The following is a 13309-nucleotide window of genomic DNA, read 5'->3' as shown; positions in this document are numbered from 1 at the left end:
GTTATCCCCTTTGACAAGTTCATGGATATCATGATTATAATATCGGTAATGTTGTCCAATCAAAATACTAAAACTGACCCAATCAATACTTTTCCTAGTATACGTGGTGAGTTGGGGACTCAAGATGGCTTCAACTCCAGAGTTTAAGTCAATGAAAATTGAAAAAATACAACCCTCACAATAAAAATTATGAAGATGTCATTTTCACGAGGAATCTCACACCTTGGTGAATAGCTTTCAACATACGCAATTGAAATTGAATGTTCTAATTATTTTTTTTTAAATACATTTGAAGTTGAAAATGAATCATGGTAGTAACATTCCTGTTGAATAATATCCAGAGATCTGCTAACAGACATGAACATGCTTAAGGAAATTGGACACAGATTCTATAATTAATAGTGCTCATTGTTTTACCACTTCATTACAAATTGATTATACAACGATGTATAATTGCTTCTGGCAAGAAACCAAGCTGGGAATCATGGAGATGATAAAGCAATATTTGTTCTCTGCATTTCTTGGCATAGTAGCTTTTACAGCTCTGGTTTATGCCCAGAATCAATCAGGTTTTTGTACCTCCAATTTTAAATATTCTTAATTACCATACATGCAATCAGCTTATCTGTTAATTTATCTTTTTGTTTATCTTCTCTCAGGTTTTATTAGCATAGATTGTGGAATACCTGAAAATGATCCTGGCTATATTGATGAGATAACAGGTATAAATTACTCTTCAGATGCAGGCTTCACAGAGAGTGGTATAGGCTATAATATATCATCTGAATACAAAACTTCCACCCTTGAGAAACAATTTTTAAGTGTTAGAAGCTTCCCTGAGGAAACAAGAAATTGTTACACCCTAAAACCTGAAGGTGGCTACGATAAGTTTCTGATCAGAGCAAGATTCATGTATGGAAACTATGATGGGCAAGGCATTGTGCCAAGTTTTAATCTATTTCTTGATTCTGATGGGTGGGATTCAGTGGTATTAGAAAAAACATCTTCGATTATTACCAAGGAGATCATCCACATGTCTCAGAGAAATTATATACATGTCTGTCTTCTAAACATAGGCTCTGGAACACCTTTCATTTCAGCATTAGAATTAAGGCCATTGATAAATTCTAGTTATGTAACGAAATCAGAATCATTACTACTCGTGGGGCGTTGGGATATCGGTTCAACATCCAATCAAGTAGTCAGGTAAATAATTTAGAATCACCTAAATTTAATCTCTAAGTTGATCTAATCTTGGTTACTAACTGAAAGTGTTTATTACATTTATATAGGCATAAAAAGGATGCTTATGATCGCAAATGGTTACCCTACACCTACATCAAATGGGAACCAGTAAGTAACTTGGTCACTTTCAACCAGACTAATTATCAACTCCCATCTGAAATCATGAGGACTGCTGTTATTCCCACAAATGATGGCAATTCCCTGCAATTTTACTGGCAAATTACTGATCGGAAAGTTCAATATTATGTGTATTGCCATTTTTTGGATGTTGAAGTCAAAGAAGATAACCAAAGTAGAGAGATGAACATCTTTGCGAATGGAAAGCTTTGGTATGGGCCTTTTATTCCCAATTCTTCCTACACAACAACAGTAGTTATTGATGATCCCTCGGTTGAAAATACAATCAATGTCTCAATCAACCAAACCGAGAATTCAACTCAACCGCCCATTCTCAACGCTTTTGAGATATATACTACAAAAGAATTCCCACAATTGTTAGCTGATCAACAAGATGGTACGTTTCAAACTTCATTTATTTATTTTAGATTATTCACGTTTACTTGATCAGTGTTTACTGCAATGTAACAAATTATTAGCTGATGCAATCCTGAAGATAAAGGCAATATATATGGAGTGATAAGAAACTGGCAAGGAGATCCATGTGCCCCTAAAGCTTATTTGTGGCAAGGTCTTAATTGCAGCTACAATGAATATAAACCACCAACGATCATATCCCTGTAAGTTTACACCTAGAAGCTAGAAGCCCACTCTTTAATGTTGATGATCTCCTGCTGTTAAAGAAATGGCTCTAGGGACTTATCACTAAGTGGAATAGCTGGGGAGATAGATCCATGGATATCCAATCTCACATCAATGAAAATTTTGTGAGCTTCTCTCTTATAACATTATCCTGAGCTATTAGTGATAGGAGCTAAGTAAGCTAAATTAATTCAATCATCATGGCAGGGACTTATCAGACAACAGTTTGACGGGACCAGTGCCTGATTTTCTATCAGATTTACCATTCTTGACAGTGCTGTAAGTTACTCAGAAATAATCATGTCAGAAAGTAGAGTTTAATGGTTAAGGGCGCCAAAGATTGTCTTTACTGTCCATTCGCAGAAACCTGAGTAGGAACAAACTCAAAGGTTCAGTTCCAGCTAGACTCATGGAGAAAATGGAAAAAGGTTTGCTGTCACTAAGGTTAGCTTTTGGTCCAAAGTTAATATCTATTCTACAACGTTGTTATCATTTCAAGTCTATGTTGTTTAATCTTCTGTTGATTCTAGTGTGGACGGGAATCAAGATCTTTACATTCCAAGTTCACATAAAAAGAAGAAGAAGTTTATTTTTCCAGTAGCAGCAGCAGTTGTTTCAATTTCTGTCCTCTCAACTGCAATAGCTATTTTGTGGAGCTTTAAAAGAAGAAAACGAGGTACTAACACCATTTTTCTTTTTCAAGAAAAAACTATGACAATATCATTTCGTTGATAAAATATAACAAAAGTCATCCCCTGAAGTGTTTTCTCATCTCTATCTTGATTTTCCTTTCTTTCTTTTTTCTCAATCAAATCAGAATCCTTAACAGTACTCTTTACTATTAGCAATCAAATTAAATTTTGAAAATTTTCCGATACAGAAGACAAATGGTGGTTATCATTGATTATAGTAGGAGCAGCTCTACTGGTTCCCTGTTCTGCTACTTATGCTGTTTGATATGGAGAATACGCAAGGCAAAAGGTAAAGAGCTTGGAACAAATAAATATAATTGCAAATTATCAATCATGATTATTAGAATCTTATTTCTATGTATCTAATTTAGTGGAGAACATAAAGAACCCAGAGAAGCTATTGCGTGAATTTGGAGACAATTTGTCACCTTCATTAGCAGACGGCAAACGAATAACGGAAGACAAAAATCGCAATATCAAGCATGAACTCAATATATTTAAGTTTCAAACCATCGCTGCTGCTACAAACAATTTCTCAACTACAAATGTGCTTGGGAAGGGCGGTTTTGGTGCAGTTCACAAGGTACGACTTTGCAGCTGTTCGAGTCTGTTTCAGAGAGAAAGTAAAGTGAATTTTTTTATTCAGCTGAAAGGTTAACTGTACAAGAGTTATTTACAGTTATATACGATCTGCAGTAACTATGGTTAGGTTAACCATAGTCAATTATTTCTAACTAAACCATAACAGCATTCTAACTAACCATAACAGCAGTTAACTAACTATAAAACTAATTAACTACTTTGTTAACTAATTACAACAATTAATCAATAATCCAAAATCCCCCCTCAAGGTGGTGGGTGATGAATGTCAAGCACCCCCAACTTGGACAATAAATGGCGATGAAGAGAAGGAGGAACAGCCCTAGTAAACAAATTAGCAGGCTGCTCTTGTGTGGGAACATGGACATGATGCACCAAACCCTCTTTAAACTTTGTACGAACGATGTGGCAATCAATATCGATGTGCTTCGTCCGTTCATGGAACATAGGATTAGAAGCAATGTGAATGGCTGATTGATTGTCACAGCCAAGGGAAATGGGCAGCTATAGTGAGAAACCAAGGTCATGCAGAAGCTGAGTAAGCCAAATAATTTCACAAACAGTGGATGTCATGGCACGATATTCAGCGTCAGAGGATGATCTAGAAACCGTAACTTGATGTTTAGATTTCCAGGACAACAAGGAATTTCCTAAGAAAATGCAGAAACCAGTCACTAATTTACGAGTCATAAGGCAAGAAGCCCAATCAGAGTCACAAAATGCTTGAAGATGCAAGGAGCCATGTGCTGGGAAAAATAAACCCAAACCTGGAGACCCTTTCACATATCTGACTATCTTAAGGGCAGCATGTAGATGTGATTGTTTAGGTTTATGCATAAATTGGCTGAGGAGGTTTATTGCAAAACTGAGATCAGGCCTAGTGAGACACAAATAAAGCAATTTTCTAATCAATTTTTGATATACCGAGGGATCAGCTAAGGCTGGATCCTATTGGCCAGGAAAGACTACATTATACTCAACATTAGTGAATTTTAGATGAGGATCAAGAGGAACCAAAGCTGGTTTGGCAGCAGCTAATCCTAAATCAGCTATCAATTCCAAATCATATTTCCTTTGACATAGACTTATACCTTTGGAGGATCGAGCAACTTCAAAACCTAAAAAATATCTAAGAGAGCCTAAGTCCTTAGCTTGAAATGAGAATGTAAGAGATCCTTAGTAGCTTGAATTAGGGAACTGTCACTGCCAGTGAGGACCAAGTCATCAACATACACAAGTAAGATAACAATGTGTCCATTATGTTTCCTAAAAAAGAAGTAGTGATCCAACGGGGATTGTTGAAAACCACCTATCAACAAGGCATTTGTGAGCTCAGTATTCCAGGCCCTAGAGGCTTGTTTTAAGCCATATAAGGACTTGTGAAGTTTACAAACTAAGGACTTGTCAGGTTGATTTGAGAAACCTTGTGGCAAATTCATGTATATTTCCTCTTGAAGATCTCCCTGTAAGAATGCATTATCAACAACTAAATAAAAAAGAGGCCAATCTTTCATGGATGCAATGGCCAAGACTAACCTCACTGTCACCATCTTTACTACAGGAGAGAATGTCTCCTCATAATCAATTCCAGCCTGCTGAGTAAAACCCTTTGGCCACTAACCTGGCCTTATACCTTTCCAAAGTCCCATCAGCATTATGCTTAAGCTTATACACCCATTTACACCCTATTGACTTCTTACCAGAAGGCAGGGGAATTAGAAACCAAGTGCCATTTCTTTCCAAAGCTTGAATTTCCTGTTGCATAGCTTTAATCCAATTGGGATCTTTGGATGCTTGGGTAAAGGATGTGGGTTCAATGATAGCAGAAATACTGGATAGACACTTTTGGTAGGCAGAAGAAAGATTAGTATAGGTAATGTAATTGTGCATAGGATAGTTGACAGTGGAGGTCTGATTTGACTTGGACAAAGTGGGACACAGAAAATTAGTGGTCCAAAAGGGGGGTTTAGTGGGTCTACTGAACTTTCTAATTTGATTGTGAGAAGGTAAGGGAATATCAGGTATAACAACGTGTAAATGGGAAACTGGAGAACTAGGTGTAGGTGGTTCTGTCTCATGAAGATCATTTGTAGAATTGGTATGCAAAATTGAATCAGATGATGTAGTTACTTCTTCTTCCATGGAAGTTTCAAGAAAAGGTAAGGGAGGTTTAGTGGACTGATGCAAAAGAAAAGGAAAAATGTGCTCATGAAATTTAATATCTCGATTGACACATACTGTTTTGGAGTACAAATTATATAGTATATAGCCCTTGTTGGTGAATGAATAGCCAAGAAAGACACAAGGAATGGATCTTGGAGCAAACTTATCCTGGATAGGCAGATTTGTAGCATATGCCAAACAGCCAAAAACTTTCAAATGTTCTAACTTAGGCTTGTGATCATAAAATTTTTCAAAAGGGGAAAAACCATTCAAAACTTTGGTAGGCAGACTATTAATAATATAGACAGCAGCTTTGACTGCACAGCCCCATAAGTAATATGGAATATGAGATTGAAACTTAAAGGCTCTAGCTATGTTAAGAATGTGTCTATGCTTGCGTTCTACCACTCCATTTTGCTGTGGAGTGTAGATACAAGTGCTTTGATGTATAATGCCTAACCTAGACAATAAATCATGACATTGTTGGTTGAAAAATTCCAATCCATTGTCAATTCTAATATATTTAGGTGTTTGATTGTATTGATTTTGGACCATATGCACAAAGTTTTTTAAGGTTTGAAAGACATTAGACTTGAATTGCATAAGAAAGATCCAAGTGGTCCTAGTAAAATCATCAACAATCGTAAGAAAAAACCTTGCATTACCCTAGGTTGCAACTCTATAAGGGCCCCAAACATCAAAATGCAGCAGTTCAAAAACATGTGATGTTGTTGTTTCACTTAAAGCAAAGGGTAATCTAGTTTGTTTAGCTAAGGGACAAACATCACAATGAAACTTGTGGTGATCATTAAGTCCATGATGTAAGGTTTGTAGAATTGGCAAAGATGCATGTCCTAACCTTCTATGCCAAAGAACAATATATTTAGCTTGAAGAGGTTCTTTTATTGACGAATTAATAGCTACATTGATAGAATTGCAAACTGACAATTTATTACAATCAGACTTTTGTATGTCAAAGCCCTTTCCTAAAGCTGAAACAAAATCAGGAAAATACAATTTTAATTTTGACATTGGTATGAAATGATATAGCCCCTGACATTGTTTACCAATCCCCTTCAGTTTGCCACTCCAAAGATCCTGAATAACACAAAAATGTGGATAAAAAATGATGGAACATTGACTGGTAGTAGCCAATTTAGATACTGACATCAAATTGTACTTAAAATCTGGTATATATAAAACCTTTTCAAGGGACAAATTTTCTTGCAATTTGACAGAACCAACATGTTCAATTGAGGTTTTTGTTCCATTTGGGAGACCTACATAACTAGCTATGGATGGTTTACTAGTAATAGAAGACTCAAAATTTTGGAAATTATAGGTCATATGGTCAGTAGCACTAGAATCTAGAATCCAATCATCAGCAGTATTGTAATTTGAGTATAAGGAAACGATTTTACCTGCTAGATTAGCAAACGGTGCTCCCATGTTCTCCTTTCCCGATTACTGAAGCAATTGTGCATATTGTTCTGGAGTCAAGACATTGCCTAGATTAGTTCCTCCTTTGTTATTGTCAGGTGCAAAATCAGTGTTTAACACTTGCTCCTAACTTGAGTGAACATGATTAGCTTTGACCTTCTCCTGACTTCCTTTATTAAACTGGAAATCTATAGGATAGCCATGCAATTTGTAACAAGTATCCCTTTTATGCCTAGCAATATGACAATAGTCACATTCTATGTAGGGTTTCTTCCTTTTGTATTTCGAATTTTGAGGTTGATTCCTTTGATTCCCTTATGAGTACAGTGTTGTAGTAACTTCGATATTATGATTGAATCCAGTCAATACCTTCTGACTCTCATATTGACTCACTATTGAATAAGCCTGTTTAACTGATGGCAAAGGAATGATCAACAAACTCTGGCTTCGCACCAAGGCATATGATTCATTAAGTCCCATTAGTGACTATAATAGCTTTTGTTGGTTGAGATGAGCCAAATAAGCCTTGGCTGACTCACTATCTGGTGGCGGCAAACTAACCAATGAACTCAATTCATCCCATAGAGTTTTCAATTTGTTGTAATAAACTGCAATTGTACTTGTTCCTTGTACCAAATTAGCTACCTCTCTGTGAATACCAAACACTCTCGTACCATTGACTTTATTGTATTGTTCTTGAAGATCTTGCCAGACCTGATGAGCACTGGCAGAGTACACAATACTGTTGAATATCTCCTTCGACACGATGTTAAAAATTCATGCCAAAACTAAGGAGTTACAACGTTCCCACTGTGCATACAAAGACTCATTGAATTTTGACTTCTCACAAGATCCGTCAACAAAGCCCAATTTGTTCTTCGCCCTTAGAGAGACTGTCATCATACGACTCCATATCCCATAATTTTCTGTTCCAGTAAGTTGTTCTAAAATTAGAGTTGAACCTGGGGTGTCCGACGGATGAATGTAGAAAGGAGAACCCGAGTCAGTAACATTCGACATCTTGAATCGATTAACTTTAAGGTATGTGTAGAAATCAAGCTAATCAAGAACTGATTTAGTAGAAAATCAACTTAATCAAGGATGAAATTTGCTGATGGAGATAGAAGAAATCAACTTGGCATAAAACTATTTTAATCAAGGAAGAAATTGACGACAACAAGGAAGAAATTGATGACGACAATCAACCGGTCTTGAAGGATGATACTAATACAGCTTCTATTTGAACTTGATTCTTCGACTGAAAGATTGTAAATTTCGCAGCTTAAAACACTACTCTGATACCATGTTTGAGTCTGTTTTAGAGAGAAAGTAAAGTGAATTTCTTTATTCAGCTGAAAGGTTAACTGTACAAGAGTTATTTACAGTTATATACAATCCGCAGTAACTATGGTTTAAAGAAAGGCTTGGTTTATGTGATTAGATGAACTCTTCTTTGGCTCCCACGCACGCAGACCAGAATTTGAATACCTTTGAGAAGAAAACTCCTTACTTAACCCTATCTACCGTTGGTGTTAAAGGGACAAATCCAATGACGTATATTAACTAACCATAACAACAGTTAACTAACTATAAAACTAATTAACTACTGTGGTAACTAATCACAACAATTAATCAATAATCCAAGAGCAGCTATTTAATTGATAGTAGTTGTATAATGATCAATTGTCATAGAGTTGTGATTTTAGGGGATATTACTTGACGGGCAAGAAATAGCAATAAAGAGACTCTCAAAGAGTTCTAACCAAGGAATAAAAGAGTTCCAGAATGAAGCAAAGCTTATTGCAAAACTCCAGCATACTAATCTTGTTAGACTTTTAGGGTGTTCTCTGCAGGCAGAAGAAAGGATTTTAATCTATGAGTACATGCCAAACAAAAGCTTGGATTTCTTCATTTTCGGTAGGCCATTTCAACATGTGATGAATTTGCAACACGAGTTTCTCACTTATCAACTACTCAATTTTGATTTGCTGCTTTGTGGCAGATTCTCATAAAAAGAAACTGTTAAACTGGAAGATACGGTTCAACATAATTGAAGGAATTGCTCAAGGACTTATTTATCAACACACATACTCAAGATTAAGATTATTTCATAGAGACTTGAAAGCTAGCAATATTTTATTAGATGATCAAATGAATCCAAAAATATCTTATTTTGGTATGGCTAGAATCTTTGGGGTGAATGAATCTATAGCAAATACAAATAGAATTGTTGGGACATAGTAAGTATATGCTAAATTTTCTACCAATAGACATAGATTATGTACCTTTTTAAATAATTTTTTAACCGGAGTTTGATTTTTACAGTGGCTATATGTCACCGAAGTATGCCATGAATGGCATTGTGTCAATTAAAACTGATGTATATAGTTTTGGAGTTTTAGTACTTGCAATTGTGAGTGGCAAGAAGAACAGTGGCTGCTATCACACAGAACATCCACTCAATCTTGTGGGATATGTAAGTTCTCAATCAAATTGGGTACTTTTCACAAAGGTATGGAATCTAACCCTGAATATCTTGTGCTTCAGGCATGGCAGCTATGGAATGAAGGTAAAGGCTTGGAGCTGATGGATCCAACAATGGATGAATCTGGCTCTCCTGATGAAGTATTAGATGCCTACATGTAGGTCTCCTGTGCGTACAAGACCCGACAATTGAAAGAACCACAATGCCAGAAGTTGTTTCCATGCTCACAAATGAAGCAATTCTTCTACCTGCACGAAAACAACCAGCATTTTATATCAATGACACTACTGAAGAGTCAGAAAAACCTAGAAAAAAAAGGCAGAAGATTGTTCCGTAAACACTGTAACAATCTCAGTAATGGAAGCTAGATAAATATACGAGTAATCTGCTTGGTTATTGAGACCACTACAGCAGGAAAGAGGTAAAAAGAAAATTTCTTTAAATGATTTAATACTCCATTAACTTGTGAAATGGGCAATCTGAATGTATATAATCTATTGAGTGAACTATGTAAAACTCTGCTTTTACAGGCTATAAACCTGAGATGTTAAAACAATAAAAAGTCTTTATCTTTCTATAATTTGACAAGTTCATGGCAATTATTAGATCTGTTTCATTATCATAAGAAAAAGTTTCTACTCCAAAATTTAAAGAAGAAAAAAAGGTATTGGGCTTGCAGACATGCTTGGGCTGCTAGAAACTTGGGCTACTTCAGAAACGATCGAAGAGCTTAAGAGGATGTTTGTCTAAGCTTATAAGTTGGTCAAACTAGCTTATAAACTCTAAAATTAAACTGACATGTTTGTTTGTAACTTTTGAGGGCTTATAGCTGGAATTATAGGCCAAAAGAAATAAGTTGGGGGGAAGATACTTTTAAGAAGATGGTATCAGGTGTCGCTACCCCGTACGATCAGTATGATTTATACATCACACCTAGTATGAGAGGTAATCGGTCTAGTATCCGAATACCCATACGATCAGAGGTAATCGGTGTAGTATCCGAATACCCATACGATCAGAGGTAATTTTCATAAGTTCAGCCAAATAGGCTCTCAATCTGTTTCACTGAAGTGGTCAGGGCACTTCAAACTTTGAATTCATTAATTTAAATAAAAGTTCAATGATTGTGGTAGTCCTTAGTTAATTAATAAAAAATGCGAAGCTTAGTCAAACCAAAGTGGATAAATTATCCTAAGAAGTGCTCCCTCTAACTCTTTATACTTGTTGATACGAAAATTCACTCTAACCAGGGAGATCTAATTGACCTTGACGGAATCAGAACAAATGTGTGCGTGACTTAATGAAAATCAACAATGCAATGTAAAAGTGCAGTAAAATAAGAACACAAACAAATTTTTTAAGTGGTTCAGCAAGTTGAGACTTAAGCCTACACCCATTACTCTCTTATTACTTTGAGAGCTTACAAAAAAATATGTAAGAGCTAACCCCTCTCTCCCAGTTTGAAGGGATATTTATACAAGTTTTCAGTCAAGGAAAGAGAGACAAATTTGGGATTGCAATCAGACTTGGAATGCAATCCCGTGATTTTAGTGATAGAGCCCTAAGATCACGCTACTAGTGATGTTGAACTTATCTCTTCTGAAGTACCAAAGATTGAAGGTTATCCTTGATTTTTCGAACAACTATTAAGATTGGTCACTGTGATGAGCTTTAGCAAAGTGGAGCTTACTCTGGATCGCGCTAATTCTGGGTCAAGCCTATTCAGGGTCACATTGATTCTGGGTCAGCAGAGTTAGGATGGCAACCTTTGGGAATATCAAAATCCAATGTTTTTTTTTATAAAAAAAAATACGGTTACTAATAAAATCAAATATGTTTTAAGATTGTTATAAAATAATCAATTATTATATCAATAACCGCAAAAATAGGTATATTGAATATGAAAACAATATAACTATATGTCAATAAAATAAAATAACAATACAATAAATATAACAATACCATCAACGAGATCATGTGTATGAGATCCTTCAAAATGATAGGAAGAAATCCAGTAAAGAATATAACCTTAGGATTAATGTCGATGCCTGTGTAACACACAGTTTCCTTAAAATAGATTCGCCTCCTTCACTCAAGTACACAAGAATTTGAGCAGCGTCTGTTTCCCAAGATACAACAATAGATGAATAGCAAGAGAATCACCACTCTTCTATTCTAACAAACTAAATTAAACGTTAACTCCAACAAAAGAAAACCTTAAGAAAAACTAGAGAGAAAACGAGAGATTGAAAGAGCTCTCAATTTTTGTGTGTTTAGAATGAGAGGAAAAACACCTTTTTATACTACTCAAGGTGGGACAAAAAATTGAATTCCACCATTATTTTCAACATTTTCACTTTCCAACTTTAAAACCTCCTCCATTAATCTACGAACCTTTCACCTTTCAAATTCCCAACTTATATCATCAGATCTCATTTCATTCAATTTAACTAATAAATTCCAACATTGTGTACTTCTCATTGGTGTGAAAAACCGTGTCAACAATATATATACCTTAACCTTGTCCATATATAAATGAGGAGCAAGGAGTTTTCTTTGATGAAGCCAGACATGTCCACTTGAAGTTAAAATGCCCTTACCGAGAAGAGGACCACGTTCCTTTTGCTGATATGAAGGCTTCCTCAAATCTAAAGATGTGCATGTGCTTATTTATTTCACTACATCACCTTCGGCAACACATAACATGTTTATGTTTCCCAATGAAAACATAAACACTTTACCTGTTTTTGTTTAATTAATTCGTGTATTTTTAGACATATTATTAATTAGAGATATTTTTTACTGATATAGGAAAATCATATCAAAGCTTTACATGAATAAACAATTTTATGAATGATCATTAACAAAAGGGAAAATATATTTTGTAGAAATAAATAAAATGAATCATAAAAACATACCATATTGCTTCTTCCATTCCTCAAAAAGGGGAAAGATAACAGGAGCAACGTTGTGGAAGATGGATGATTGAGTATTGAAAGAATGGATTGAGATTTCTTGAGCACCCTAATATTTTCAAGAAGCAAAAGTTGGTGGTGGACCGGTGATGCCTTGTTTTCTCATCTTTGCTCCAAGTCTCTCTGGTTTCAATACCAATCCATAATATAAACGTATCACACCAACCCAAGCTAACAAATCAAAGAGTTTACGACTTTTTCCTACCCAAATAATGGTTTAATGACAATTTCCCATACACTTTATGGCGGTGAACAGAGAACAAACTCCGTCCAGGCTGTTAAGACTTTTGAAGAAGAGAAGCCGATGAGTCTTTTGATGGTGGAAGGTCGGATTTTGGTGGTTGGGATTGATCAGAATTTGAGTTGAGAAAGGCAGCTACGTAAACCCTAATCGTTCAATTGTCGACGATTGGCGAGGGTAGTGTTTAAAGGGTTTTGGTGAATGATGATCAAGAAAGAGAATGATGGTAATATGAGGTCGCAACGATATCGGAATCGGAAAAAGAATATAAAACTAGATAGTAAAATAGTATTTTAAAAGTCCAGATAAAAGTTGTTTACTCTTATGCAACTCTTCAGGACCCTATCTTGCATCTCAATAAGCCCCAAAAGTCTAAAACATTGCTCTTTGGACCAACAATATAATAGAATCCTTTTTAAAAAAAAAAAAAAAAAAAAAAAAACATCATCTTCATCCTCCCTAGCATCTTAAGAATAATAACCAAAATTGGATTCAAGTGCAGACCTCTTAAATTTTCTAGGCAAAAATATAAGTTATTACATTTAATAATTATCAATTACAACTAGTTTAAATATAAATAATATTACACGTATAAAGATTTCTTATAAAAATATGTATATAAAAGGATGTGGTTAAAAATAACTAGGAGACTGAACTAATTTTGAAGGACAAACAGAAGCAAAGGTGAAACGTCGATTGTTTTTCAAAG

At 35.4% G+C, this 13309-nt stretch overlaps 1 long non-coding RNA gene and 1 pseudogene across 1 annotated transcript; both read left to right on the top strand.

The window, feature by feature from the left end:
• Window positions 1-2102: 2102 nt before the first annotated feature.
• On the top strand, window positions 2103-2941 carry LOC116132183. The gene is made up of 4 exons (XR_004128379.1): window positions 2103-2129; window positions 2212-2283; window positions 2368-2680; window positions 2885-2941. It is a non-coding gene; the product is annotated as an uncharacterized LOC116132183 (long non-coding RNA).
• A 21-nt stretch (window positions 2942-2962) lies between these two features.
• LOC116132205 lies at window positions 2963-9721 on the top strand (annotated as a pseudogene).
• Window positions 9722-13309: the final 3588 nt, after the last annotated feature.

Source organism: Pistacia vera, unplaced genomic scaffold, assembly GCF_008641045.1.
Source record: "Pistacia vera cultivar Batoury unplaced genomic scaffold, PisVer_v2 Contig25, whole genome shotgun sequence".
Classification (NCBI taxonomy): Eukaryota; Viridiplantae; Streptophyta; class Magnoliopsida; order Sapindales; family Anacardiaceae; genus Pistacia; species Pistacia vera.
Note: the sequence above shows the minus strand (reverse complement) of the source record. Positions and strands in the feature narration are given on the sequence as shown.